This window comes from Mytilus trossulus, unplaced genomic scaffold (assembly GCF_036588685.1).
Source record: "Mytilus trossulus isolate FHL-02 unplaced genomic scaffold, PNRI_Mtr1.1.1.hap1 h1tg000070l__unscaffolded, whole genome shotgun sequence".
Lineage (NCBI taxonomy): Eukaryota > Metazoa > Mollusca > Bivalvia > Mytilida > Mytilidae > Mytilus > Mytilus trossulus.
Genome location: NW_026963294.1, coordinates 1,884,338 through 1,892,307, shown reverse-complemented (window position 1 = coordinate 1,892,307; position 7,970 = coordinate 1,884,338).

The following is a 7,970-nucleotide window of genomic DNA, read 5'->3' as shown; positions in this document are numbered from 1 at the left end:
AGTTGGAGGTAAAAACACGGTAGCGTCTAGATTCTACACGCTTGGTAAAGCCAGAAATGAAAATGTACGTCAACATTCATGCATTTGTGCATGAAACATACACAGGAACTTCTATTGGTTGATTAAAAACATTTAAGTTGTCACTAAATATAGTCGTATGTTTAGGGATGTAAAGACTTGTTGCACAATAAACACGTGGTAATTGTTTACAAACACGTTATACATTTACACGTGATCATGTTACAGGCGCTTTTTGATTGGATGCAGCGAGTTTTGACTGCAACCAATAAAAATCCTTACCTTGTGTCTTTGAAATTTTATCTCAATCCGCCAAGGGTGAAGAGAGCGAAAGTGGATCGTAACCCTTGGCTAGCGAAGATGGGTTTATATAGCCTGGCTTGGTATAGATAGCCTGGCTTGGTTTATATAGCCTGACTTGTTCTAGATAGCGTGACTTGGTTTAGATAGCCTGACTTGGTTTATAAAGTCTGACTTGGTTTAGATAGCCTGACTTGGATAAGATAGCCTGACTTGGTTTATATCGCCTGGCTTGGTATAGATAGCCTGACTTGGTTTATATAGCCTGACTTATTCTAGATAGCCTGACTTGGTTTAGATAGCCTGATTTGGTTTATATAGCCTGACTTGTTCTAGATAGCCTGATTTGGTTTATATAGCCTGACTTGTTCTAGATAGCCTGACTTGGTTTATAAAGTCTGACTTGGTAAAGATAGCCTGACTTGGATAAGATAGCCTGACTTGGATAAGATAGCCTGGCTTGGTATAGATAGTCTGACTTGGTTTATATAGCCTGACTTGTTCTAGATAGCCTGAATTGGTTTATATAGTCCGACTTGGTTTATATAGCCTGACTTGATTTAGATAGCCTGACTTGGTTTACATAGCCTTACTTATTCTAGATAGCCTTATTTGTTATAAGATAGCCTGACTTGGTTTTGATGGCCTTACTTTTTCCAGATAGCCTAACTTGTTCTAGATAGCCTGACTTGGTTTAGATAGCCTGACTTGGTTTAGATAGCCTGACTTGGTTTAGATAATCTGACTTGGTTTATATAGTCTGACTTGTTCTAAGATAGCCTTACTTATTATAGATAGCCTAACTGTGTTTATATATCCTTACTTGTTCTAGATATCCTTACTTGTTCTAGATAGCCTTAATTGTTCTAGATAGCCTTACTTGTTCTAGTTATCCTGACTTGGTTTAGATAGCCTTACTTTTTCTAGATAGCCTTACTTGATCTAGATAGCCTTACTTATTCTAGATAGCCTTACTTGTTCTAAGATAGCCTTCCTTATTCTAGATAGCCTAACTGTGTTTATATATCCTTACTTGTTCTAGATAGCCTTACTTGTTCTAAGATAGCCTTCCTTATTATAGATACCCTAACTGTGTTTATATATCCTTACTTGTTCTAGATAGCCTTAATTGTTCTAGATAGCATTACTTGTTCTAGATATCCTGACTTGGTTTAGATAGCCTTACTTTTTCTAGATAGCCTTACTTGATCTAGATAGCCTTACTTATTATAGATAGCCTAACTGTGTTTATATATCCTTACTTGTTCTAGATATCCTTACTTGTTCTAGATAGCCTTAATTGTTCTAGATAGCCTTACTTGTTCTAGTTATCCTGACTTGGTTTAGATAGCCTTACTTTTTCTAGATAGCCTTACTTGATCTAGATAGCCTTACTTATTCTAGATAGCCTTACTTGTTCTAAGATAGCCTTACTTATTCTAGATAGCCTAACTGTGTTTATATATCCTTACTTGTTCTAGATAGCCTTACTTGTTCTAAGATAGCCTTCCTTATTATAGATACCCTAACTGTGTTTATATATCCTTACTTGTTCTAGATAGCCTTAATTGTTCTAGATAGCATTACTTGTTCTAGATATCCTGACTTGGTTTAGATAGCCTTACTTTTTCTAGATAGCCTTACTTGATCTAGATAGCCTTACTTATTCTAGATAGCCTTACTTGTTCTAAGATAGCCTTACTTATTTTAGATAGCCTAACTGTGTTTATATATCCTTACTTGTTCTAGATAGCCTTACTTGTTCTAAGATAGCCTTCCTTATTCTAGATACCCTAACTGTGTTTATATATCCTTACTTGTTCTAGATAGCCTTAATTGTTCTAGATAGCATTACTTGTTCTAGATATCCTGACTTGGTTTAGATAGCCTTACTTTTTCTAGATAGCCTTACTTGATCTAGATAGTCTTATTTGTTCTAGATAGCCTAACTGTGTTTATATATCCTTACTTGTTCTAGATAGCCTTACTTGTTCTAAGATAGCCTGCCTTATTCTAGATAGCCTTACTTGATCTAGATAGTCTTATTTGTTCTTAATAGCCTAACTGTGTTTATATATCCTTACTTGTTCTAGATAGCCTTACTTGTTCTAAGATAGCCTTACTTGTTCTAGATATTCTGACTCGGTTTAGATAGCCTGACTTGCAATTGTTCTAGATTGTCTAACTTTGTGTATATAGCCTGACTTTTTTTGGGCGACAAGTTGAAAACATTTTTTTTCTTTAAATTTTAGCATTGCATACGGTGGCAGCTGAGGGTGAAACAAACTTTTTTTCTCAAAAAAAAAAATACATAGCCCATCCCCCCCCCGAAAATCAAATGGTTGCTTCCTTAGATAGCCTGACTTTGTAAGTTCATTGCAGCGTGCCAATATCGAAACACTTATATATGATATGAAAAACACAAATTATTTTAAGGTACATGTATTGCAGAATGGCACACTTCCGACATAAAGGAAATGGGGTTTTATTGCCAATGCATTTTGTAGACAGTTATTCATAGACCAAAGAACAATAGACAGTTACAATGTTACCTAACTAATCCGACACCTGAGTATTCCTAAATCATTTACAAGTACAGAATTACTTACTGGAATAATGAGTGACAAACTCTATTTACATAGATTGAGTGCTTTTCTGAAATGAATACCTGATATTTCACTATGATGAAGTCAGTATCAAAAACCAACAGTCCTTTTTGGGAGCTACCATTTGATTTTTAGGGGGGCGGGGGCTAGGATGAAATTTGCAAAATCGGCAGGACAGCATTTTTAGGGAAATAACGGCAGGTTGAAAAACTTTGCAAAATAAAGAAGGCAGTATGACAATATATGTTAAACAAAGTCAGGATAAAGTCATAAAAAAGGCAGGACTGAATACAAATATCACAACTTAAAAAGATATACAGATTTCCGACCCTTAAATAGCAAGGCTATAAATCTATCACAAATTCTAAGTGACGACCATCTATATTCTTCTCCTAGTGTTACCAATATATACTTTCGCAACATTTCCACTTATAAATGTAACTAAAATTCACGCTTCATGAGATTTTGTTTATATGTTATCCAGATTATCATTTTGATTGATATATTTTGCCTTAAATAAAATAACTAAGAATGTTCCAAGTAGAATGCCTTATAAATATTTATTTTAGTCATTTTAAGCGCTGTCTAGAAGTGATACATTTTGTTTCCTCCTTCGATCCTATTCCTTGTTTACTTTGAACTACTTTATATGCATTATAAATATGTCCTTAAATGAACAGTGGTCATGCTAAGGAAGTGATTGTCTAAATATTCTCGGTGAAATGACAAAATACAAAATATATCTACTCGGAAAACATATTTGTCCTAAGGGAGCTACCATTTGATTTTTTTTTTTGGGGGGGGGGGTTATTCTGACTTTTTTTTTTCATCTAAATTGTCGTCCTGCCTTTTTTTTTTGCAAGTGTCTTATCCTGCCTTTTTTTTACTCAAAACTCCTGTCCTGCCTATTCTTTTCAAATTTCATTTATAGGGGTCAAAAAGTATACCCATGAATTTTGGTGGGATTAGTATTAAAACATGAAACAGAGAGGTGAAAGATATTCCAACTCATTAGTCGAAAACAAACTAAATAAACAATGCCATGTCAAAATAAAGAAAGCTGCGCCACGAGTGCATGATACGCCCGTCGTTTTGTGTGTTAAGTTTTATGCAATAATCATAAATAGTTTCTGAGTTACGGCGCTACATGAGAAAAAAAAAGGATTTTTTTTTACAAAAAAGTCATTGACTCTAAAATAAAATTTTGAATTATCCCTAAAAAGTAAACAGATCTTTAGATTAATATAACTAAGAAGTGTGTAAAGTTTTAAGCAATAATTATAAATCGTTTTTGAGATACGGTGCGACATGTGAATAAAACACCCCCCTGTTTTAGTTACAAAGTCCCATAACTCAAATAGTTTTAATCTTATTTTCGCAAGAAAGTCTACAGTTCGTTTGACCATCATTAGAAACAACTGGATTAAGTTCCCAAAAATTTGGATAAGTTGTTCTTAAGTTACGGTGCGACATGTTTTACCCCGGTCAGACAGAAAAACAGACGGACAAACAGACGGACAAGCAGACGGACGCCGGACATTGGTTTACTATAATACATCCCGTCAAATTTTGGCGGGCGTATACAAAAAGCCGCAAAAGAAAAACGACGATACACAAAACACAACATAGATGAATAAAAAATGTGCAACGCGAACCTCACAAACATCTGGGGTTATCTTAGGTAGCAAAACACAGTTAGGAAAAAAACTGAAAATTGACACTCATAATTTTTAAACACCCTCTTTCCCCTCCTGTCTAATAAAGAAGGCTTTATATGTGTGTTATGCATGTATATACTTGTAGAAAGGAAATCTTCCATAGATTTGATTTTTAATGGTCATAAGGGTGAAATATAATCCCTTTTGGGTGTAACCATGGCAACAATCTGCATTTCTTAGATACAAAAAATTACAAAAAAGGGGGGGTGAACATGTCACAAAAGTCCCCAAAATTTGGTCTAAAGGAAAATTTCAATGAATTACAGTGATACCTTTCCTGAATCCATAGGTTTATATCTATCAAGTGGTCCAAAAAAAATCATATGCTTTCCTGCTCCTTTTTCCATAAAATTGAATTGAAAAGATCGAGCGCAAAATCTTTGTTGATAAACATCTCAATAATTTTTGGACCTATGAACGGTGCGGATAGGAAAATACGGACTGTCAATCATAGTAATGGCCTATAAAACATGTTAAAATCAATCTAAATGTTCATATAAACCCACTAAGATGGCTATATTATTCTTCAATTATCTAAAAATCAATTTTATTGTACAAAAACTTTCATATTTAAAATATTCACAGGGGCCATAATGCGAAACTAAACTTCTAACTGTGTATTACTCAATTTATTTCACTTGACTGGGCGGAGTTTAACCGGTTCGCTCATAATAAACCAGTCCATCTATAGATAGGTGTATTAGGATAAACTCATCAATGAAGTGTACAGTAATTCTTTTGTAAATTCCCTTCATGACACTGATAGGTGATTAGAAATCAGTAATAATTATAACGGGAATCATCCTTATGACACACATCTTCAAATAGACTGTCCTTATGCAAATTAAAACCTAGCTCCGCCCGATCAGTTGAAATTACATTGGTAATATTGCTACCTTAGGGACTAGTTTCTGCTCCACATGCAGCACCGTCGTGTTGCGGTTAATATTATAATATATGATTATACTTCCATATTTTTACTACCATTCGTTTGAAGTGTTTAAACTTTTAATTTTGCAATTTGATAATAACTAAACTCATCATAGATACCATGCAGAAATACAATTTAATATTAACGCCAGACACGTGTTTCGTCTACACAAGACTCATCAGTGACGCTCGAATCAAACATGTTATAAAAGGCCAAATAAAGTACGAAGTGGGAGCATTGAGAACCAAAAATTCTTAAAAGTTTTGCCAAATGCAACTAAGGTAATCTATTCTTGAGGTAGAAAATGACTTTTCTTTTGAATTTTCTTTTGAATTTATTTCGGTATTTTTGTCATTTTACTTTTTACTCAAATACAGGTTTTTATGCTGAGTTTGTAGATTGTCGTTTCTAATGCCTTCAATTTTTCCTCTTTTTATCTCCGATTGCAGAGGTATGATTTCTCTATATTTAGTAGATTTTTATCATTCCTCTTCTAAAGCTATTTATATTTTCCTCTATTCAGTGAAACGATCTTCAAACTTGGAATCTTTGTTACATTTTGTAAGAAACAAAGGTTTCCACACCGTCATGCACATTTGACCTTAGTTAGAAGGATTTGACTATTAATTGTTTGTCTTTTTTGTTCATATAGCTCGTCAACTGATTACAGTTCTTATTCATCCTTGGCTTCCTTATATTTTTTGGCTTTGGTGTGGTACACTGATAAAGGTAAATACAGAAAAGTGGCGTTTTATGATAATGTTATGCGTTTACTTTTCTACATTGGTTAGAGGTATAGGGGGAGGGTTGAGATCTCACAAACATGTTTAACCCCGCCGCATTTTTGCGGCTGTCCCAAGTCAGGAGCCTCTGGCCTTTGTTAGTCTTGTATTATTTTAATTTTAGTTTCTTGTGTACAATTTGGAAATTAGTATGGCGTTTATTGTCACTGAACTAGTATATATTTGTTTAGGGGCCAGCTGGAGGACGCCTCCGGGTGCGGGAATTTCTCGCTACATTGAAGACCTGTTGGTGACCTTCTGCTGTTGTTTTTTTATTTGTTCGGGTTGTGGTCTCTTTGACACATACCCCATTTCCATTCTCAATTTTATCTTGTCGCTTGTCTTTCTCATTTCTATTTTTGTTATTATGTATATTATTTTTTTAACTTCTCTGTAACCTTTGTACTTGCATGGTTTTATGAAAATAAACTATCTATCTATCTTTCATTCATCATTTTATTCTAATCGGCAATCCTCGTGTGATTCCGTACTCTACTTTTATTAGATGAAGGTACGGAATCGGCCGAGTTGTGACGGACGCACCCTTACGAATCGGCAATCCTCGGGTGAATCCGTTATTCTCCTTCTATCTAAGGCCGAGTTCATTTGAAACTCTACAATCGACTTCAGAGTTTTTCACGTGAACGCACTCCAGTTGATATACAGAACAACTCTAAGTAACTCTAGGGTAAGGCTTCGACCAAGCATAAAAAATAAAATATTCTCATTGCTTTGACGTCATCCAAGAGTTTCTCGAGTTTAACCCTGGCTTGGTGAGGGTTGGAACCAGAGTACGAGGGGTTAACTCGAGTGGTTCAAGTAAAATCGTATTGATGAAACCCAAGTAAGTAAAGTTAAATTGAGAGTTTCAAGTGAACTCGGGCAATCCGTTATTCTCCTTCTATCTAAGATGAAGGTACTGAATCGGCCGAGTTCTGACGAATGCATTAAAGCGGAACTTTGTGGTTCTTTTTGATTTGTTTTCCATTATACCGGGGCTTTTTATAGCTGATTATGCAATATGAGTTTTGCTCATTGTTGAAGGCAGTACGGTGCCTTATAAATATTAACTTCTTTGTCATTGGGTCTCCTGTGGAGAATTATCTCTCGTATCATATCTTCTTAATCTAATATTGTAAGCTTGAAATTGTTTTCAGTTTTTTTAAGTTATCAAACAGACTATATATTGAAGCGATTTTTCAGATAATTAGTAATTTGGATAAGCTTCAGAAGATTGCATACTAGTACTATTTATTTCAAGTTTATTCCGATATATTGATTGGAATGTGAACATGTTTTAATATATAATCATCTGAAAACTTTGATATCGATAATTGCTTTTAAATTACCTCTTTATCGGTATTTCACGTACAATTGTTTGTGTGCATTGCAACTTTTTTTACCTTTAAATCGTCCATCAAAAGTACGTTCGGTCCCATTTTGTATAAAATGTTGAAATATTTGTCTGTAAGTTTTCGAACACTTACAGTTTACTCTGCATACGAGACCATTTTAACTTTTATTAGTTATTTTTTCAATGTTTTGAAAAATAATCCGTGCCACAAAAATGGAAACATCAGCTCTGATTTAGAATATCTAAATATTAAAACAAAAA